The 24,728-nt window shown below is 37.9% G+C and overlaps 1 protein-coding gene across 1 annotated transcript in view; it reads right to left on the reverse strand.

Annotated features, from left to right (window-relative positions):
* Nucleotides 1-24,728, reverse strand: part of LOC136766894 (leucine-rich repeat and immunoglobulin-like domain-containing nogo receptor-interacting protein 2) — a 322,297-nt gene that overhangs the window by 145,235 nt on the left and 152,334 nt on the right. The window lies entirely within an intron of this gene.

Raw genomic sequence — 24,728 nt, forward strand, 5'->3', positions numbered from 1 at the left:
GTCTGAAGACGTCCAGCACTATAAACAAGTCAAGCCGTCCAGCTTTTGACACCCCCGATGTTCAGTCACCATTGGACAAGTGATAACAAGTCCATCTTAATTGTCTTTGTCAACATTTCACTTCGACCATTAGATCTCGTCGACCTGAAACCCCCGCCCCCGGCTGACATTGATTATAATTTACTGTGTCCACACGTCAACCATGTTTGCGCTTCAGCCCAACGTCCACCGTCTGCCGGAGTCTGAGAGCTTGTATTTCAAGTGGTAACAGGACAGCACATGGGAATACATAATATACGGCTGCTTAAAGTCAAACACCTCTTCTAACAAATTAACAGAGGTCTTTGAGCGGCTGTTGTTTACGCTGAAGCCCATCAATGTCTCAAGGATTTATGAATTTCTTGGCTTTAATTAAACAAGTTACATTGACTGAATGACTCCTGACAGCCAACTACATCTAAGATCAGTATGACCGGTCAAAGTCACAGATGGTACTTTTAATAATAAAACATTACATACCAATCTGTAATTTAATGAGAGGATATAATTGATCAAACCCTTTTTAAAGAATATGGGCTGCAGTATCTTATTTCTTACAACATATCCATGACTCGATAATTATTCTCTTCATATTTTTAATTCAGACACTAGAACTCATCAATGAAACCAAAAAGCACCGAGAAGAATTACTTACATCTGCAGCCTAGAGAGAATGAGAAAGTATTGCTTAATTGCAATACCGTACAGCTTTCCAGATGTATGCCAGACAATCAAAGCAACGATTTAGGACAGTGGATGAAAATCAGCTCCGCAGCACTTTTAATTGAGATCTGATCATGAACACAAATATACAAAGTACTTGGAAATAATTTACCCCGGGAAAGCAATGATACTCACTTTAAATTTTAATAAATAGCTTAATAAATTAATGGCCTATTCTAACTGAACCACCACAATGAACGGGATTGATGTTTATAACAACACAGTGTGTTCCTTGAAGGCACAAGCCTTCACATAGAATTAATAGATTGGTTTCCCCTTTCCCACTGCCTAGAAGTAAAAGTCCACCATTAGCCTTATATTTCATTTCATCTAATTATGTTTTTTCGGTCCTTCGATTTCTCACACATCTCAGGCAGGTTTCTTTCTCTAGGTTGAGGTAGATCATCATGAATATGGTTCTCCCATATACACGTTTCCACAGGAAGTGCGTTCAGTGCTTCAGGCAAAAGCAACAGATCTGAATATTTTAGTTGGAACAAAGTTAGGGATTTGTGCGACCTGGGATGATCGTTTTTAAAGTTTTAGATTTGTTTTAATAACCAACTTTTTTTAGTTTTCTTGAAATGATTGTGACTTGTCATATGATGTCCACGACTCATTCCAACCCTCCCTGGGTATCTATACAGAACTCACTATAAACGACAGCGTGTTCTATTGAGGGTAACCTGAATCAACTAAATTACATTTACCTATAATGCCGCTTGTTGAAAACCTCATTTACAGGCTTATTGCAGACCATGCTTGGTGCTCACCTTCGCTCCAATATTTACAGTTGAATTCCAGCAAGCCTCTTAACAAGCACAACAAATGCTGATGGAGTAAACCCTCGATTTTCCCACCTCAGTATCTGAATGTCAACAGTGGCCCGCGGCGTTAGGCTGCTTATTAATTCCTTAAAATTACATTCATGCTAAAACAAATACATATTGGATTTTTTAAAAACAAAAACATGTATTGATTGCCATTTGCTTGGTTTTCATTTACCAAACGCAACGGTACACAGAATTAATGTCACTCGCAGGGGCTTGTTATTAATGCAGTTCAAGAAACGCAGATGTGCTACGGAAAAGCTTTTAAAAAGATGATGCGGTTCAGACCCAATAAACTGTTATTAAAGCAATCTGTTTAACTGACATCGGGCTATATGTGACACATGGAAGCATTTTACATCCGCACCTCAATGCGTGATTCTTTTGTGAAGTCCTTAGCCCTGAAATTTGGATAGGGCTAGGCAGGGGATCTACAGATGCTGAAACATATTTTGACAGTGATGATGATGTCTATTACTATTATGTCTTATAACTGTCCTGTGTGAAGTTTACGCGTCTGTCTGCAGTAACCTTAATACAAATTGAACACATTAATGAAGAAAATTAATCAAACAATATATACTTTTATGGCTGGTTATATCAATGTTACAATAAGAGGCTTTTGTTCCTGTAAACTGTACAAGGATATGTAGCAATATAAATATATATTTTGTATAGTGCAATACATGAGCACAATGCTTACAATACATCTTCATCAGTTTCAACATCTTCACAAACAACAGAGATGACCTTAAGTGTATTAACCTTGTTTAACTAGTAATATTGTGATCAATTCGACCCAAATGATAATGAATCCTTTCAATATAACCGAGTAATGTATGAAACTTTTTACAAAATAGGGCAATGGTGAAAAACAAGGGCTAATTATGCATCCAAATATTTGTGTAGTCAAACAGATGCTTTAAAAATTAAAGAAGCTAAGAAACACAGGGGACAACAACACTATAAATAATCAGCGTACCAACATGAGCTGACAAAAACAGAATTATTTGCTAACCATCAAGAGAGTCGTTTGGAAGACAATGATTTGGAGTGGTGAGATTCACTTAGAGGGGTTTTCAGTTTTGGGACTGAATAACAAGTGATGTCAAGGGCTTAGGACAGGTATCTGAGAGTCACAATCTTGCAGGATTTACAGGAGACACTTCTTCACACAGAGAGGCGTCACAATCTGAACAAACTCCCCAGCGATGTGGCTGAAGAGACAATTTGGGAACATTCAAAAACAGACTGGATAGGATCCTTGATCACTTAATTATTAATGGACACCAAATGAGCACGATGGGCGAATGGGCTCCTCTCCATTGGACACTTTCTTATGTTCTTATGTTCTTACAGGTGACTGCAAAGGGTCAATAGAAAGCTGGGTTAACTTGTTCCAATTAAGAAAATCAATTTCCGATCTATAAAAAGTTTCCCAACAAAAAAAAAGGAATACATGTCGCAAAAGATGTAATTATAGTACTAATGACAGCGCTACACACATTTTACCTCTCAACAAAGTAGCAGAAATAAGTACAGGCCTAGGCAGCGATTTCACTGAAAAAAGGCACTGATGCACAAATACATTTCATAATGAAACCATGGAAGGAACCATGTAGGAAGTCATAATTACGTGTAAATTAAAATATTTAAATTGTACATAATTTGCTAAATAATATGCTAAGTGACATAGGATATTATGTGTGTTTGATTTAAGGGGAAGTCACTTGAAGAGGCTTATTGTGCTTCTAAGATTGGCTTTTTAGTTTTATTTTAGTGCTATGCAGTTTGGTTATACATATAGCAATCTCATTCAAGTAAATTATTTGTGTGTACACAAAAGACTGCTAAAATTGCAGGGAACATTAATGTCAATATGGGTGCATCGTGACCCCCAAAAATAGCTGTTGCTATGAAAGATGGCTACCAATGAATTGAAGCATGTTGGCCGCTTGCTGGAATCTATATTCAATTTTCAAACATCAATTTTGCTTGTATCAGTCACAAGAACTGAGTGATGAAATTCACTAAGGTATCCTTGAATCGAGCAAAATAACAACAACAAAAAATATTAAGATTCCTTTCTGCCAGGGTTTCATTTTAAAACCAAAATGTATGTGTGTATTTCAAACAATCACTGATATACACCAAATATGGTACTGTGCAAAAGTTTAGGCAGTAGTGAAAAAATGCTGTAAAGTAAGAATGCTTTCAAAAATAGACATGTTAATAGATTATATTTATCAATTGACTAAATGCAAAGTGACTGAACAGATTATTCAGAAGAAGAATTGATGCTGTTTTGAAGACAAAGGGTGCTCACACCAAATATTGATTTGATGTAGATTTGCATCAAAACTCACTTTGCATTTAGTTAATTGATAAATATAATCTATTAACAAGTCTATTTTTGAAAGCATTCTTACTTTACAGCATTTTTTCACACCTGCCTAAAACTTTTGCACAGTACTGAACATGTTTACACACCTTAAAAACATTTGTCAGAAATAATTTCCACACTATTTCTCATGTCTGTATCTTTCATTCACTGAAATCCACAGATTCAATCTACAAACTCAAGCTGTTATATACTGTATATGCAACCTACCAAAAAACGCTTTACCACATCTATCCTGCTGTAACTGGTTTGCTTTGTATACCTCCAATACCACACATTTTCCAAAGCTAAACATATATCCCAGATGTCCATTCAGAGCAGAGAGGCTATGGAAACTAGTAGAAAATTGGCATTGCAGAAAAAACTGCTAAAAGCTTCTACCTGGGGCTCAGGATAATCCTACAGCCAGGAGGCCAGATGATCACATTAAAATGTCTTTGAATCCCCTGAGGCAACACAGATTTGGTTTGCCACGTCTGCCAGTGGGTCTGGTATAGTCATCTTGAAGATTCATAGTTTTCAATGTATGTAATTGTATGCAAGCTGTGCATCTGTCCAATACAGAACGGTTTCATATTGGTGGGAAAACAACAAGTGCATTTTTAATAGGAGGACGACAGAATAAAACAAATCATGCTTTAGCTGGAAAATGACAACGGCTACCTTATCAATGAGAGCCAGACCACTTCATTGACTGGAGAAATGTGTGTATATTTATACTAGCATTAATAAGACTTCCTTCGCAAATGTAGTGGGCTAAACAAGATTTTAATCAATGCTGAGATTCAGGCGGGGGGTCAGAGCAAAGCCGAGCTCTTCTCTGATGAGAAAGCAACTGGGCATCTGAACAAGCTCAAGGGCTTATTTGTGCAGTGGAAAATACATTTTAATTATCACTGGGGTCTCTGGATGACTGAACTCCGCTCCAAAGTCATTCCCCTGGTCGTTTTGTAGCGGGAGGTTCATGTTTCATGTCCTGGACTGACCTTGAGCAAAGCAAAACAACTTGAGAGGTCGGGTTTTCGTTTTTTTTATTGAATAGATGCATGCAGGAGCGCAGGTAAGTACAACGTTATGAGAGAGGGAACGTCCCTAGCAATGTCTCTCATTCCTGATCAGCTCTGAGTGCAGCTGGAGCTCTGCCTAGTGGTCGAATTGATCTACACTAAGCAAGGATGTAAGTCTCACTTATTCTCTTTTGCAATACTGCACAACTCAGTTCTTCCACATTATTTGTGGATGAGTGAATTAAGTTAAATGTGGAAGATAAGTAGATATAAACCGCAAAGGACCCTGAATGCACTGTTAATGCTTTTGAATGATAAAGTCTGCATTATTTAATAGGTTGTGCGCACAATAAGAAAATAAGTATTTGCTGTAGTGTTAACAGTAAAGAAAATACATACAAAACATACACATAAGAAGGCTTTTGTTCACACCACTACCTGCAGTTCAGATGTATTGATTTGACACATTGATCACCTGATCTGAATCCAATTACAATATTATAAATAAATCAGAAGGAAACTGACCAATTTGAATAAACGTCAAAAAGCTTTATAAGGGACGTTTTTACAGGTGATGGATCAACAACTTATCCAAAGTTAAAACAATGACACATGAAGCAATCGCATATTACGAATGCGCTTGGTATCGGTTTTTGAAAAATCCAATAGTTATCACGATGAATATTCTATATAATATACTGCATCATTGAGTGTCTTCAGAATTGAATATAAAATGCAATTTGGACACTTTCTAACACTGCATATTGTTTACGTATTTCTGTTCAGGAGGGTGAGTACTGTTGTTGAGTGCCGAAGATATTTTCTGTGCAAAAGCAAATTCAGCTGCTGGTGAAGCTCTTTATTATTAGGTTGTGGTGGACAATGAGCCATGAAAGAGGATAGAAGAGGCTCTTTAATAGTTTCTGGGAAGCTAATGTAAGCTAAAGACAATCAATAGCTATGCTTCATTTACTTTATATTTCTAAACACTTTGGAAAGAAAATATTGCTTTTTGCTGATCCATCTCACATATAGTGTTTCTTTATCAGATGTAGAAAATGTCTCTGATCAGTATTTCTGTGTGCATTTGCCTGTGTGTGTGAGAGAGAGAGCGAGAGAGAGTGTATTAGCTTCATTCTTATGTAACTTAACTTGCAGGCACACAAAGTTCAGGTCATTAATCTCATTAATAACAGAAACACTAATATTAAGTATTGTTGTTGTTTTGTTATCACCATTTTGTTAGCTGTGTAAGCAGTCATGGTCAGCCAAGATCATCTAAAAATAAATGAAGATGACGCATGACTACAGTGCAGAAAAATCATGTTTCATTGTTTGTTTGTATTATTTCAATAATGCATTATTGGGACTGTGCACATAAATTAGGATTTAGGACAAATTTGGACAAAGCACAAACCTCATCGTCCAGAATGACCTTCATGTTTAATGGCAGGCTAATGCTTCATAATTACCAAAGAGCACTATTGATACCATTATAGCTAATTAAGTACATTATTGCACATCCCTGACGAACTCCAGACTGCACAGACTCAGGAAAACATGAGACATGTAAAAAAAATATGAAATTGCTTCTTACTTGAGCTTATCATTCATCTGTGAGAAATCTAACCATCGAGGGGACTGTGCAAGGGAAGGCATACACAACAGCGCTGTTCTTGAATGGAGACCCTTCCTTATAACAAGGTAAAAAGCACAGCCTGTGTGTGTACGCCTACCCATACACAATCATTTACAGCATATGGGGACACAACCCCCCCTAAAAAATGTAATAATTTAGCCATGTCATACAAAAATATATACTCTCCAGCTCTTTTAATTCCTTTGATATATAAAACGTAAAACCCTTGTGTTAGTGTTTCCAAAACTGTCAAGGACAACACTAAACTAGACTAGAAAGAAACATACTATTGTTACAATCTGAAAAAGCCTCAGCTAAAGTAAATATTTAAAACTGTATATAATATCCACTTTCTATTGTTGTATTCATTTATTATAGAACTATGTGTCACATTTTAACAGCATATTTTGTACAAATGGCATCTCTTATACAAAAATTCACCTTTCACAGAATTTATTAACGAATAAATACAGCACTGTGCTTTGGTTTCACTGCCCCGCCATCAATCTGAACTGCAGACTACATTTCAGCATTTTTGTGAATATGTTGTCTTTAGGTTGAATTTCAAAATTTATGACAAATTGCTTCTCGTAATAAAATCATCTTTGATAATAAAATCACCTTTGATAGTAACGTGTTTAGATGCTAAACTCAGCAATGAGAACGCTGAAATATTATTGAAATATTATGCAGATGAATTTATATTTTGGTCGCTATTCTCGGAAACGCCTGCCTGTCAGCAGCAGTGAGTCTGTAGACTCGGGCCAGCGCTTTCAATTGAAAGACAGACTTCAGTTCCAAGTCAGCCTGGGAGGGAGGAGGCTGACTTTTCAGGCTCAGTCTTAGTCAGTCTTCATTTTTATGCAACTGACTAACTAGTCATAGACTAGTCTGTCAAATTGAGACCAGTCTAATGGTTTAGACCAGTCTTATATAGTTTTATGCAACCAGCCCCAGTTTGGTGTGTACTTAGTTTAGCAACAATTCATGAACAGTTTGTGGATGCCACGGATATGAAACTGATTGTTTGCTTTGTGTCATGTTTTGCTCAAGGCTCACATGCCTTGTGTTTAGGGAAAATGAGCCACACATTAATGTCTCTTAAACAGTCTGCTGTCAAACGAGTATGTTGTGCGACAGAGGTATGAGCCATTGCTGATTTTGAGTTTTCTTGGCACCTACCAGACAATGCATATTGGGATTGCATTACACTGAGAATTGAGAAGCAAAAAGGACTTGCTTTTGTATCAATGATCAACACTCTCACACACGAGGAACTTTGGCTCAGATTCATCCATTTTACTAGGGTATGTGTGGCTGAAATACTCTGTTGTTTCTTTAATTGCTTTTCTATACAGGCTGGAGACTGAAAATGGATACACTTGGGTAAACAAAAGACACCAAGTATACTGAAAGCAAGGGCTTCGACACAGGTCTAGTTTGTGCGTTAATTAAGCAAATAATATCCCAGCATGTTTAGGGTCATGTAGTCAAATGCTGGCCAGGCCTGTTTGCCTATAATTATGGTAAACCGCAAGAGGAGACTTAGACAGAGGGGTGAATGCTGGAACAGGTTTGACTTGTTAATGTTTCCCGAGCATCAGTGTCTAAAGCGATGTCGGCATGGATCTCCAGAGCTGTGTGGTCTATTTTACCAAGCTAAACAGGCAGACTGCAGAACTCTTACATAATAGCTATGATGCGGTTTAATTAGACATCTTCAGAAATCCATTATTGTTGTTCTATTATATAAAGAAGCTGCGGAGAGCATAAAAACAAAATGAAGACGCCTGAAAGAACAGCAAATTCTACAGCAACAGAACAAAAATAATAATCCTAGAGCATTTTGCTTTTACCACTTGTAAAATATATATTGTGTGCAATTTTAATTAAATCCTAAGCATTTTTCTGCTCGGAAGTTAAAATACTTCTCACACAATCAACTTTTGTTTTTCTAAAACTATTCACCTACAGGGTTTTGCTTCTTTTGTTGAACTGTGCAATCACTGATTTAATTGAAATCACTCACAAGTGACTGAGGCTCCTTTTACCCCTCTGGTTAATAAGGGATGATTTTTTTTTATTACTTCCTTTTTTGTGTTCCCCATTACAGTATACAGCCACAATTATTGGTGTTTCCAAGACAACCATACTGGCTTGCAAAGAGGGACTCTTTAACCATGTAACGATCACATCCTAGGAAATAAAGACTGTGCAGCATAACGTGCAATGTACACAACATTGAACCACATAAACAAAAGCAATCCTCCTAGCATGCATAGACTACTAGTTGATGATAAATGTAGCTTCTTTTTTTTTTCTTTTCTTCTTCTATAATATTAGCAGAACAGGTTGTGTGTATCAAATTCAGACTCAGCCCGTTTGAGTGTCCTCACATGTAATCACATAAATAAAACCACACTCTCACGATCCTAGTTTGATCCACCATTAGAGACGCACTGTTTAGTTGTTCACCGTAGAGGTCATTAACTACAATGCGCCTGGGGGCCAGGAGGGAGGAGCCCCTGCATTTCTGCGACACCAGGAGACACTCCACGGCGCAGGTTCCTCCTAAGAGGAGCAGAAGCATCCCTGACTGTAATCAGCAGCCTGACTTCCGTGAAAAGCCCGGCTCAAAACAGCTTGCGCTGCTGATAACCGGGACTCTGAGGGACTCCGACTTAACTTGTCTAATTAAAGTTGCATTATCCTCCTTTTCCTCACGCTGAAGTGTTCATCTCCGCCAGTGCTCTCTGTGGTTCTCAAGGAGCAGCTGTAGCAGAGTTTATTTAAATGCTTGTGCCCACGAAATAAGACGGAAAATACATCTCTGTGTGTGTATATATATACAAAAGTATTCAGACCCTGACTATGGTGTCTCATTTTGTGAACTTAAAGATTAATATTTAATGAACAACTTGCAAGATCAAACTGAACACTTCTAAGGATAAGATGAGGTACAGTAAATGTCTGCAAAAACTACAGAAAAAAAGGGAAATATTGCATAAGTATTCAGATCCTTCAACTCAATACATGGTGAAAGCACCTTTAGCAGCAATTACAACTGCAAGTATTTTTGGGTGAGACTGTCATTCTTCTGGGCAGATTTGCTTACACTCTTTTGTCTCACTCAAGTTGCTCAGGGATCGCTTAAACACAGCAGTTTTCAAGTCTTTCCACAGATTCTGAAGGGATTCAAGTCAGGACTTTGACTGGGTCACTCACTTACTTTAGCCACTCCAGTGTAGGTTTGGCTGTGTGCTTTGGGTCATTATCCTGCTGAAAGGTTCAGTTTTAAGTCTTTAGCAGACTGGAACAGGTTTTCCTCTCGTATTTGCCTATACTTTGCTCCATCAATTTTTCCTCCCATCCTAACAAGCTTTCCAGTCCCTGCTGAGGAGAAGCAAGCCCATAGCATAGTACCGCCACCACCAGGTGTGACTATAGGAATGGTTTTTACTGTTTGATTAAAGTGAAATAGTTTCCGAAAATAAGTCTCTTCAGAAATGTCAACATGAATAGAAGAGATTGAAGAACTTCCACATAGGCTGGATGGAACTAAAATTGAACTTTTTGAACATGCCAACCAGCAGGATATTTGCTTCACAAAAGGGGAAGCTCATTTTCACAAGAGAACAATCCCCTCTGAGACTTGGAGGCAGATCTGTTTGCATTTTCCTGACAACCAGCAATTCAAATAGTTCAATATAAATTGTACTGCTTACCCAGATATTTTGTTATTCCAGCACAAAAACAGTGAGAAAACAAAATGGGATATACTAAATGTGACTATCTGAGCAAGAATAATAATTTAAACAGAGTGTTGATGTCTTCATAATTTGTCTTATGTGAATATTAAGTGATTGACTGTTTCCTTGTTTAACTTGGCAGGTATGCAAAAAAACACAATGAGATTGAATGGCCAGGAAGCAGCGCAACACTTATATAAGTGAAAGCTTCATCTATGTAACACACTGAATAATGTTCTTATGTATATGAATAATGGTAACTGTAGTATATATACACACCTTTTCAGCTTCTGTCATGTTAGGTTCCTATTTTCCTATCTGTGTGAAACTCACATTGCTTATGAGTCATTAGGTATATATCATAGATTTTATATTTCCTGCATAAGACGATTTCGTGATCTCGCTATTGATCCTCTTCAGTTGTTTGAGTTCATTGGCTGTTGTTTATCGAGGTGATGGACGGGGCCACAGGAGTTGTTCCGAGCTCATTAATATCCACTGCACTGGTTTCCTTTGTAAAAACATTAACACGTTCAATAACTGCTGCCTAATTAGTCTCCACTAACGATACAGAGAATTAAAAGGAATCAAAGGGAGCTGCTGCACACAAAGGAAATCCCTGGAAAAGAAGCAGACGATGATTTGATCTTTGAAACTTTGAACAAGTTCATGCAGGGGGTGATGCTTTCTGTCTGATAAGACCACAACGCTATTTTTATCTTGGTTGTAGTGGCAACCATACACATATTTACAGATGTTTTATTTTATTTTCTAAAGCTCTAATCTCTTTACAGAAACACGATTCACAGACTTGCAGAAAACTTGAATAATAGTCATATTATGCATTATGTAAAAACACGCTTTTGCACCGGATTCTACAGGAAATTTAATTTAACACATCTTGCATAACAGCTGTAAAGCCATTTCGTGAAAAACAAATAAATACATACATACATAAATAAATACATATATAAATTTAATAAAACAGCCAGAGAATAAAGACAATACCATACCACACAAAGGGTATCATGTTCAATTATTTCCCAAATGCTCTGAGGTATTCTGAGTTAATCTACTGGAATGGCAATCAGGTTTGTGGATGAAAGAAAGGAAGAAAGAAATAAAAAAAAGTTCAGATTTAATTTCGCAAACTTCCTATTAATTTTGAGTGTGATAGTTTTGTTTGGCAGCAAATGGTGTCAGAAGGTTAATGTTGATTTAATAAGCAATTAATTTATCCTGGTACCTTAGAATCAAGGAGAGCGAGAGAAAAGATTAAAAATCCTCAGCTGCTGTTTTAAAGGAAGACAATTTGCTTTATTGAAGCTAAGTAAATTGACTTTTCTTTCCAAAAGGGATTTGCTCGTTCATCTTGGTGCCAGAAGTCATGGAACAGGTTAATTGACTTAGTATTCTCCTGTGTAGGGATGATGTCATAATTTAAATTATCCAAAGGGTTCCCGACGAGCAATATTTGACTGACCAAAATACCCTACATTGGAAATATGATGTATAACCACATCACTACACAAGCCTTATAGCAGTGGACACTTTTGTAGCACAATCTAGAGAGTATAATTTAATTGGGGACAATATAATGGTATCTGATTAGGACACATGGGGAAAAATAAATAACCAAAATACATTTTACCAAACCTATAGACTGAACTGAACTGTTTTCAAAAAGACATTCACTGAAGAATCCACTATGGCTAACGTAACACATAGTCGTTCCTTCATGGTTTAGCCCTGCATTATCTTCATATGAGCTTGATACCTTTGTGTGGTAGAAAGAACTGCAATGTACCACAATGTGCTTCTGGCTAAATGCAAAGGTTTATTGATGTTTAGCATTTATAACATGCTAACAGACTTGTGCGCCGCTTTTCCGAAGACAACACAACTGGGATGTATCCGCAGTGCAAGCGAGTAAAATACTGAATCCTACGGCCTGACACGGGTTGTGTGCGGTTCTTCTCCTCAACATCACGGTGGGATGAATCCAGTGTTAATGCCAATGCTTCCTTTGAGTGCCAGTTTAAGGGATTATCTATGCTGTGCACAATTATACACCATCACGGTTCATAGGCCACCTGCTTTGCCCCTCATACCGCTCTGATCAGTCTCAATTTAAACAGGTTTCTTTGTATTCCTTTTCTATAATAACCTAGTGTTCTCATTCTCGTCCATCACACCTGTCTCTCACTGACATCAGCCCCACCTTTCCTGAAACTTTTCACTTTTTAGAAACAGGTTCCCACGCTGAAGTTCCTTAGTGAAGCTTATGCACAGTTTACAAGATGTGTTTGTGAAAATTACTGATCTGTTTCCTTGATCCCCCCAGGAAAATTAACACTCAGGAGCCATATAACTGTTTCAAGTCATGTCACTCTCGTATGTGACTATTTATGCATAGCCAGGGATCAATTTGTCAGCCGACATCAAGATGTCTTCAATGAGGCCTTGTCGATGGCAGGGTTCAAGCTGTGATGGAAAGGCAGGATGTGCAGTTCCTCAATGTACTTGCTGTAGAAGTGTATTAACATACAGATGTTAACTAGGGTCATGTGTGTATGTTTTTAAGGCTGAACAGGCAGGAGTGCACACCAGTTTTATACAATATTGGCGTTCTGGAATAGCTGACTGAAAGGTAAGCAACAGACTTGTGTATCTTCAAGACAAGATCGTTTGTGTTTGTTTGTGTGTTTGTTTTCTTTGCTTTTAGATAAATTCTGAAAGTAAAAAAAAATGCTTTAAACTTTTTATTAATAAAACAGTAACATAAATATGTACAATTTCAGCAGGGTGTCAATCTCCATTTACATCTAGATACAGAGTTTGACAACTGTAATGAATAAATGCTAGGCTAGAGACAAGTGGAAGGTAGTTGTATAAAGTATTCCCTATTATAAACAGTATATAGAAATAGTAATCACCATCACAACAAATGGCTAGAAAAATAGGTCACCACTGCATGTTTGAGCTGTATGCTGTGCTGAGGGGATAGCCTAGAAACAGCATGAGATGCTCCTCATCTGCAATGTATCTGTGGATAATGTAGTCAGGTAACCTATTTTCACTACCTCGTTTTCAGCGAGGAATAAAACTTAATTTGTGCCCATGCTAAGAACAGCATTGGAGAACACCTCTTAATTGAATACAATGAAAAAGCAGAGACATTGTAGGAAGGAATACCTCCTCAACTGACATCCTTATTAGTCATTACTATAGCCAAACCAGCGGTGAAATCAACAACAGCAAACAACTCCCACTAACAGCTCCGCAGAACTGTCAAGCACAGAATAAACACAGAATAAGTGCCACGTTTATGTATTCTTCGAACAACTGAAACCAACTAAGCAGCAAATACAGAAACACAGGCGACATTAAAGAGCCTCACTGCCTCCTAATCGAAGGGAGAGGGGAGGTCAGTCTGTCTCGCCGGCGGCTGTTTTATTTGTGGCCCTCATGCCTCGGGCTGATTTATGAGGCAGAATTGCTGGAGGTTCAGAGAGAGGAAAAGCGGCACGAGCAGCGCAGTGTTGATGATGCAGCGGCACCCTTATTAGTCCAGCTGTTTCCAGAGCTCTGGCCAAGTCGGTCATTGGAAATGGCCGACGGATTGAGTCTTTCTGAGGTTTTTACGTAGGTGGGGTGAAATGTAGAGGCTTTGGGAAACCATTTCTAGTCATCATCTCTATTTACCTTCTGTTAACAGTTTGTCAGTTATGCTGATCCTAGATTCTGTGAGTTTGCATACTATTGTGATGTTTTCTGAACACAAAACACACAAAAACATGACATTTCAGAGGAGCTTTTCCAGATCAGCAGGGACACACGGACACACGATCAAATGGAAATTGGAATTCAAGGCATTTAAGACAGAAAACAGGAGGATTTACAGGAGACACTTCTTCACACAGAGAGGCGTCACAATCTGAACAAACTCCCCAGCGATGTGTCTGAAGAGACAATTTGGGAACATTCAAAAACAGACTGGATAGGATCCTTGATCACTTAGTTATTAATGGACACCAAATGAGCACAATGGGGGGAATGGCCTCCTCTCGACTGGATACTTTCTTATGTTCTTAAATACAAGTCAAGATATGGATTTTGATTTCTGAGTTAAACAACACTTTGAATGATGTGGTTTTAACCATTTACACTTAATTGCAACTATTTCAGATTCATTACTTTGTTCAGAACCGTTGACTGAATATTTAGTGACAGTCCAGAGGGAAAAGCTCATCGTTCCGACAACAGAATGTATTGCTTTAAAAACATTGAAAATATTGAAAAGGGTAGATGTCTGCAAAACAACAGCATACAATGTTTTTTCCCCCATTTTGATTTTTTTATTGAAACCTTTTCAAAATGTTTTCAGCCTCAAGTGATGTGTAGGTAGTGCTGTTCACATTAATTTAATACATCTTGCCCTGCTAATTCCAATAGAAAATATGCAAATGCTGTGTTATGAAGAGGTGAAATGTTCAATATCTCTGCACTCCAGATCAAAACTGAAACTGATGTATTCAAAAACTGTCCCTTACTGTAATCAACAGATATATCTGGGTATTATACAGTTCATTTTCTTGTAAACAGTATCAAAATACCAACAAAAGACACTGAAACACAACAATGGTGATATATAGGAAGTCATTTCACAACTAATCCAAATATATCGGTCTCCCTGCCAACATATCCAACTGTAACTATATCAAAACATATCAAATGGTGTCCTACATTTAAGGTCACGTCTTATCTTGCTAGTAAGATACATTGTTTATGGTCCAAATTACTCATGAATGAAGGTGACCAAGCTGGCAAATAACATATCATGGGGAATGCATGTATGTGCCCTTGGAGGCATTTTTCATTTTTATGGTCTTATCATTAAAATCGATCCCGATATCTTGCGGAGGGTTAGTTTTTGTGTGTGTTTTTTTCCCCACTTGTTTCCTCTACCTCGGTCTGAAGCCTGTCAGCCATTTAGTGGCACGGTTGTGATGAACCGAACCAATTATGCGGACCACTTCTGCATCAGCGCGTTGGCATAGCTTGATAGCTGTACATCGCTCCTCGCACTTAATTAGCATGTGGCCATTTGCGAGCACTCATGTGCATCTAATCTGCATTTACACCAACATAAATTAAGGCAGACTGGATAAATGAATCACTTCTTAAGAAGTCACATGATATCACAATATGGAATGGGGTGGGGGGGGTCAAGAGACCTATGGATGTATTTTGAAGTGAATACCATCAGCACACTATGCATTTGGTTTAAAAATAATAGTGAGTAGAATTCGTCACAGCATTTCAATGTTTTTATCTTTTCAAGGATGCAGAAGTCATGTGTGACTGTAATGTGCCTCTAAACAGCAACCACAACAAAACACAAATATAAAGACATTTTTCTTCAAATGGATAAACAAACAATCTTCAATGTACAGGAGAACTTGTCATCAGCATTTTCCTGCCATTGTGCTTCACACTGGGTGTTTGTCTTCGTCAAGTCCATTTGTATAAAGCTAGGATGCAGCGATAGTCGACTTCCCCTTGTGACCCTTCGGAGCAGGCCTTTGTGTAGCGGTGAATGAATGTCAACACTTTCAAAGAAACAAACAGAGGAGCACTCAAGGACATGCAACTAAAAACGTTCTTCTCTTGCTCTGTCATACATTTAAATTCATCCTGTTTTGAATAAGATTAACTATTTCCTGCCTAGAAAACAGAACACAGTATACATAAAACTTAAACTGAATTGTAACCCTGTAGATCGTATTGGCATTGTAAATCTGCACATAGCCTTGCCCAAACTTCTTCCTTGATGTATTTTCATATATTCATATTGTTATTGCTTTTCACGTTACCTAATCATAGCCTAGATTAATTCAATCTTGTTGGGCAAACTATATAGGGTATTGTTTATTTCTGACTAGACAGATGGTGTTTTACCCAATTAAATTAATCAGTGGACGCTGATAAGATTCACCGGCCCAAGAGACCGACCGCATCACAGGCACTTGCCGTCTCGATCCAGGAAGCTTTTGGAATTGTATGTTGGATCAGCCCCAGTCAATCTCCCCCCATTTCAGCTTGTGGGACATCAAAGGCAACGCGCTTCCCCAGCTACAGCAGTTTCATCCTGGATGGGACTGCAACCAATTCAGTACTTCAGAACGAGGATTTCTGAGAACGTCTCCAGAGCTTCTTGGGGTATGGGAGTGAGGGCGACACAGTTCTACTCTTAGGCATTTTAATATTGAACTAATTAATTATATTTACTTGTTTGTTTATTTTGTAGGAGATGCCTATTAGTGCACAGACAAGACGGAGTCAAACTCTCTTTACTAAAATAATGAACCGATTTTCTGCTGTCTTAGTTCATTCATTCTCAGCCCAATGCAGAGACAGTTGTGTAAGAGAAGGGATTTAATGGCAGCACCAACTAATAGAGCATGAGGAACACACAACACGATGTGCTCATCCAGTGCATTCGAGACTACATTATATTCTGGACACACAGACACATGTCCATATGTATACGTCTCCCTTGTTTAAGAAGCTGAAAGCATCAAAATAACACAAAAGATCTATTTCAAATAAAAACATCAACTACCTGGTATTACAACACAATGAATGACGTGCTTCCCCGAAACACCTCTATGCAGCTGAACGACAACCATTACTGCTGTGTAGCCTAAAGCTAATCATTTCCCTGGATCGTTTTTTGTTCTTTCAGCAAAAAATGGTACTAAAGACAGCGGCTTTACGAAATTCCCCACTGGCCTAATTTAAGTCTGCGAGGATCAGCCGACACAAAGGCACTTACATTTCTTTTGAAGACGATTCCAGCTTCCTGTGTGTATAAGATCTGCGAGACACATGAGCAGTGGAGTGCGTGTGCGATTCAGCCAGGGAAGAGGTGTAAGCCGAGATTAAGGGTAGACACATTCACTCTGGCCACAATGGCTTGAAAGAGCACAGACATCTACTCACATGACCCTAACGAAACTTAGCCCTTTGCCTCTCGGTACACTGTTTGATTTGTTTTACAATCTTCCAACAGGTCAGCAGAGGAGTGTGTGTTCAAGCGAAGTACTTTATCTAGATTTCTCCTGTACAAAAAAACACAACAGCTGTATAAATGGGTAATTGTATGTCAAAATAATGTGATATATTGTAACACTTGTAAGTCAGCTAAGATATATGTGTCATTCATCTGCATCTACTTAAATGTGAGGACAAATTCCACAAGGTAATCAAAGCTTCCTGTTTTAATCCTACAATCCCACTTATGCTCTCATATTAAGTAATGTGACTATAAATATGTAATAACACACACTCACGGTAGACATTAAGTGTGTATTTACATTGTAATAACGGCACAAGTGAACTGTAATTAGGAACAATTAATACAAAGTGGGACCACAAACTTCATTAAAAGAGCATGACATTCGCTTTCCTATCCTTGAGTTTCCTGCTATCTTAATTTAATATGTGTAATTAGTCCACTGTGTTTCCCTTCTGTATATTCACCATAAAATCAAGCCGTACCCATGACACAGCTGACACAAATCCCCTCCCTCTCCTAATATAGTAGCATAGTTTGTAAATTGAAATGACATGCATACTGTACAGACCTCAATATGATTCTCATTTAAAAATAAATTGTACTGTTAAAACATGCAGTTCCCACCGGGAGCCTCGGTAAATCATATTTTATGAAGCTAGGTGAACGATGAAAGTCAAATGCTGCTTTTATATTAACAATGCACTTGATTCAGTCTTCTAATGTAATATATTGTGATCCTGCTTTGGTTGTACATATGGTTTCATGGTCTATATTTGTGCTTCAACTTCTTGTATTTACAGTGAATGAAAAAAGTATTTGATCCCCTGCTGATTTTGTACGTTTGCCCACTGAAATGAATCAAAGAAATGATCAGTCTATAATTTTAATGGTAGGTGTATTTTAACAGTGAGAGACAGAATAACAAAAAAAAACAGAAAAACGCATTTCAAAAAAGTTATACATTGATTTGCATGTTAATGAGGGAAATAAGTATTTGACTTCTTCGACTTAGTACTTGGTGGCAAAACCCTTGTTGGCAATCACAGAGGTCAGACGTTTATTGTAGTTGGCCACCAGGTTTGCACACATCTCAGGAGGGATTTTGTCTCACTCCTCTTTGCAGATCCTCTCCAAGTCATTAAGGTTTCGAGGCTGATGTTCGGCAACTCGAACCTTCAGCTCCCTCCACAGATTTTCTATGGGATTAAGGTCTGGAGACTGGCTAGGCCACTCCAGGACCTTAATGTGCTTCTTCTTGAGCCACTCCTTTGTTGCCTTGGCTGTGTGTTTTGGGTCATTGTCATGCTGGAATACCCATCCATGACCCATTTTCAATGCCCTGGCTGAGGGAAGGAGGTTCTCACCCAAGATTTGACGGTACATGGCCCCTTCCATTGTCCCTTTGATGCGGTGCAGTTGTCCTGTACCCTTAGCAGAAAAACACCCCCAAAGCATAATGTTACCACCTTCATGTTTGACAGTGGGGATGGTGTTCTTGGGGTCATTCCTCCTCCTCCAAACACGGCGAGTTGAGTTGATGCCAAAGAGCTCGATTTTGGTCTCATCTGACCACAACACTTTCACCCAGTTCTCCTCTGAATCATTCAGATGTTCATTGGCAAACTTCAGACAGGCCTGTACATGTGCTTTCTTGAGCAGGGGGACCTTGCGGGCGCTGCAGGATTTCAGTCATTCACGGCATAGTGTTTTACCAATTGTTTTCTTGGTGACTATGGTCCCAGCTGCCTTGAGATCATTAACAAGATCCTCCCGTGTAGTTCTGGGCTGATTCCTCACCGTTCTCATGATCATTGAAACTCCACGAGGTGAGATCTTGCATGGAGCCCCAGACCGAGGGAGACTGACAGTTATTTTGTGTTTCTTCCATTTGCGAATAATCGCACCAACTGTTGTCACCTTCTCACCAAGCTGCTTGGCGATGGTCTTGTAGCCCATTCCAACCTTGTGTAGGTCTACAATCTTGTCCCTGACATCCTTGGACAGCTCTTTGGTCTTGGCCATGGTGGAGAGTTTGAAATCTGATTGATTGATTGCTTCTGTGGACAGGTGTCTTTTATACAGGTAACGAGCTGATATTAGGAGCACCCCCTTTAAGAGAGTGCTCCTAATCTCAGCTCGTTACCTGTATAAAAGACACCTGGGAGCCAGAAATCTTGCTGATTGATAGGGAATCAAATACTTATTTCCCTCATTAACATGCAAATCAATTCATAACTTTTTGAAATGCGTTTTTCTGGATTTTTTTGTTGTTATTCTGTCTCTCACTGTTAAAATACACCTACCATTAAAATTATAGACTGATCATTTCTTTGTCAGTGGGCAAACGTACAAAATCAGCAGGGGATCAAATACTTTTTCCCTCACTGTACGTTATACCATATCTTTCAGTTTTTTAAAGACAATTCTAGTACCCACTGAATCACTGAATCACCAAATAACGGCTACAGATTAAGAGTCTGAATACATCTGACTACAATTGTATATATGCATCCACTACAACTACTGTTTTCTCTTGACTTTCAGCCACATATACAAGAGCTAACCTGTTTCATCTGTCTTTCATTTCTGCCAGTGGTTGAGTAAGTTCTGAATTGCTTCCACCCAAAGGCAGTGTATTCCTTGTCAGAGGCCATCAATCGAGAACCGACCATCCAGGTATGAAGTAAGCTAACACAAAATCATCCATGTTCACCACACATCGCGCCAGCTTTCAGGTGACAATAATTGGGTTTAGGAAAAGGAAAACAGGCTTCCACACCACAGCTTTGTCAGATATGACTGATCGATTACTATTACATGGTAATGAATACACTTTACTTCTTAGCTGTGGGCCAAAAGAAAAATAAAGAATGCTTGAAACGCTGAGAAGAGAGTGACAAAATAATAACCGTGTAATGTCTTCACACTGCGCACACAGGCTGAGAAAAGAGGGGGATCTAGAGATGAAGTGGAAGTGGTCTAAGATGGAAGGCAGAAGTAACTTCTTTATATGGAGCTTGGACGGGATGTGACATAAGTAGACGGTTGATTAACTGATACACTAAAAATCACCCCGGATGACATCTGCGCATCAGTCAGCTTCTGCACTAGAGGAAAGGATACAGACTCCCCCCCCTCGTCTGCTTCAGAGGTCATCTAAAAAAAGTCTGTCTCGGAAGCGTTCACCGGTAATAAGGCATCCTGGACTGACGTGCGCGACAGCAGGTGTCTGTAGACGTACCGTAAATAGCTTCAATCAATCCTATGTCATAACGCCGTGCTATAAGATGAATGTAATCATTCCACGCTGCAGATCCGACGGAAAACAATATTCACAATTTCCTCCAGGTCAAATGAATATCTCTCTTTTGACATGCTAAGAGCTGCCCGCTTTAAAACCACGAAGGAAGGAAAAAGACCCAGTCATGGCTCATCTTCAACCCATTTAGGTCGATTGGATGCCAGGCCATGTACATGAAGCACAAAACATAATATGCTTGTTATTCCAACCTTCAGCAATGATACATGTAATTGGTGGTGATAAATATCACCTTCACCACCATTTAACATCAAGGACTGTTCCATTAGTCGAGTAATCAGCAATTTCAGGTCATAACTTTATCATCCACGCCGCCAGGAGAAGCATCACCTGTTGTCTGTCACTATCATTAAGCCATGCAAATAAGAAGAACGACCTTAAATTGAGGATGACACACAGCTTTCTATGGAAGTCTTACCAAGGAGTATAAAGCTAAATCATCAGACACAAATACTGGCACTGTTGACCCCGATGAAAAGAAAGTGTGTCCATTATTTGAAAAACATATTTTAAGGCCATTTACTGTTGCTATACAAGAAGCCCCCGAATCAATTACACCGAAACTTTGTATTATGCCATTTCAACTTGCTCCTGGCATCTTATTTCCTCCATCAAACCAGTGGGAGAAAAATAATATTAGTTTTTCTTCGAGATATTACCTTTAATGGGACCATTTTAAATAATTTATTTGGTAATGTGTTGGGATAGATATTATATGTCGATGCTTAGAATGACAGACACTCTTTGGTGCTTATCTTGAGATGGAGCCCTGTTAATATACTCAAAAGCCGTATTTTAATGATATGCATTAAACTCTTAATTCTGTCTCTCGTCAAACCTCGGAGCTATTACTTCTCAGCTTTTTAGCGCACTGCACCTCTGGCCTTAATATCTGGAAACCACTTCACGCTGCTGTGATCTGATCATTGCAGTAGAGCCACCTGGAAGTCTACGCTACACATCCATCAGCGTGGAAGTGTGTAGTAGCAGGTGTCTAACGATACATTTGTCATCTGCAACGGAGCCGCACAAAGGTGTGTGATTTCATTGAAAATATGCATTTAACCTAAAAAAAGAGAATGATTTCATTAATAAAAAGAATGAATCTGAATACTAATCCATTCCGGAGTATTCAGAATTTAAAGAGTTCCACATCACATACATATGGTGACATTAAGAAGACTTGCATATGCTAATTGTATTAATTCTATTTTGAAAATGCATGCTTATTTTTATGTTCCGCATATACATTATCCCTATTTATAAGCTTCCAATCAACCAAAAATAGCCCTAAATTAATCATTGTGGATGTACACTGAATCTAGATTATAAAACATATCTGGAAAAAAACACAGCTTTTATTTTTATGAGGTGTAATGTGTGGTGTCTGAAGCCTCTTTCCTGTTATTGTGTAAATAAGTTGTGACTCTAAAATATTACAAATAATGCTTCAAGGCATTCAAGACAGAAAACAGGAGACACTTCTTCACACAGAGAGGCGTCACAATCTGAACAAACTCCCCAGCGATGTGGCTGAAGAGACAATGTGGGAACATTCAAAAACAGACTGGATAGGATCCTTGATCACTTAGTTATTAATGGACACCAAACGAGCACGATGGGACGAATGGCCTCCTCTCGATTGGACACTTTCTTTTGTTCTTATGTTCATCGTATACCATGATACGCGTCTCGAAGGCATGTTTACTATAGTATACTATGGTTTACTCAGGGTCTATTGTAGGGAAGTACAGTGAAGCCATATTGCCCTTAAAAATCAACAGACAACAACAATACAAATTAGCTTTTCATTATTTTCAGGATGTGTTCATCCATATGTCTTAAATTAGTATTTATTTAGAACAACTGGATGGATAATTTTTTGTTTTTAAAACACATTATTTAAAGCTAAGTTAAAAGTAGTTAACATAGTAATGGCTGAATGGAAAACTTAAATGTACATACACTGCACTCATACTTACCCTTATTTGAGGCTATTTCATTATTTAGTTTGATCTTCAGTCTTTTATTTCCAAGCAAGCATTAAGTTATGCCAAAGTGCAGTAAATACAACTTCTATCTACTTGGGTATTCTGTTGTGTTTGAAACCATTCCAGGGAAAATTTACATTTTTCCCCTTTTAAAAATTAAACAAGGGAATGTTTTAAAATATTTCTCTGTACTGGTACTTTGTGGGGACATATATTATTCATTAATTTTGTTCTCCTGAATATATAACAGCTAACACATAAAACTGTCATTGAGATGTTTTTTTTTTCAATTACATAATCCTATTAACAAAAAAACAACATTCATCATTTTATTTAGTTTTCAATCAAGTCACAGCAGTCTGTCGAAGCTAGGAAAAATAAGTCATTACTGTAAGGTTTTAATTTAATTGGACTATTTCTCATTATGTCTTATTTTCACAAGTTAATGTTTTTGATGTTTTGTGAATTTACCCAGATAGTAATTAAATCATAATAACTAAAGTTGATGGACTAACATCAAAACAGAGTTCGGGATTTATAATTATTTATAATTATTTTGGGCTTTTGATGACGTAAGTGTCGGCACAGAATCCGCGCTGCACTGCATTTAATTGACTTTCTGGATACTGTGATGTATTTTCCGCAGATATTGTTTGTTTGACTTTATGTGAATCCCGATACATTCATACGCTTTATGTTAATGTACGAAATGTTGGAACCGTTTCCAGGTACTCAGGTTATACAATGAACTGCACAGATGTTCTTGATGAATACGCTAGTTCAATTAAAAAAACTCAGAATAAAGATCTCCAATTACTCTTAATAAAAGTCCTAATTCATTATTCTGCAAACGGATACATTTAAAAAAGTACTGAACGTGATACACAACATGATTGAGGATTACGATGCTTAATCATTCACTTATGTTAACCTTCTTGTTCTATTTCCACACTCTGCAGGAACACAATCACCAATAACTTTACAACAGCAGGGATTATATTATGTTAGTAACATTTTCTATAGCACTGATTACTGGTTATTCTCAGTTAGGAGTTTCTGAAGTCTCTCGTTATTGAACAATAACAATAGGTGCTATGGATTGCAATTTTAATTACAACTATGGTATTACAACTACCGCAAGCTATAATCACATTTAGAACAAAAGATTGCATTCAAATCTCTGTGCTACGGATACTTTTATTTGTGCTCATATTTATTTTTTATTTGTTATGATTGCATTCCGATAAACCGGTTCAAAGGAATAAAAGTAGCAATTATCATTAAGTTGCTATGCAATTATTACACAAATCAATAATGTGATTTGCCGAAAGAGAGAGGTGTTGAGCACTGAGCGAGAATGCAGTTCATTTACGCCCACGGAGTCCTTGTACAGCACAAAACAATCTGCATGTAGATATATAACACAACAACAATCTACAGGCTTGTAATGACCTTTACTTTAATAAAAAAAAAAAATGTTCAGCAGAGCATTTTTATTGACAGAAACCAGCGTTAAGCTTATTTATACAAAATATTGAATTTCTGACAATCACAAAAGCTGGACATTTATCACACACAAATCTTAAGCCCTACCTAATCTTTGAGGTTTTAATCAATATCTCCCTCCTTCATATATGAGAAGTCGCTGTTACAAATTGTACACTTTGATTTTAAATGGATCCTGTAAATTCAGTATCTTTTTCATTAGTTTCAACTGCTATCAATGGGAAAAGAAGATTCAAAGGAGACATTCGATTATATATTATTGCGTTACGGGAAATAATAAACAAAGAGAGATAATCAGAACCAGAAGCCGCAACTGGAAATTACGCAACGGACAGTAAATCAAAGACCGCTTTGAATTTACACACATTGATTGGAGATCAAACCAGATTTTACACCCTGGTTTACATGGATCTTTGATGCGGTAGGGGGTCAATGAACTAATA

This window comes from Amia ocellicauda, chromosome 13 (genome assembly GCF_036373705.1).
Source record: "Amia ocellicauda isolate fAmiCal2 chromosome 13, fAmiCal2.hap1, whole genome shotgun sequence".
In the NCBI taxonomy this organism is placed as follows: Eukaryota; Metazoa; Chordata; class Actinopteri; order Amiiformes; family Amiidae; genus Amia; species Amia ocellicauda.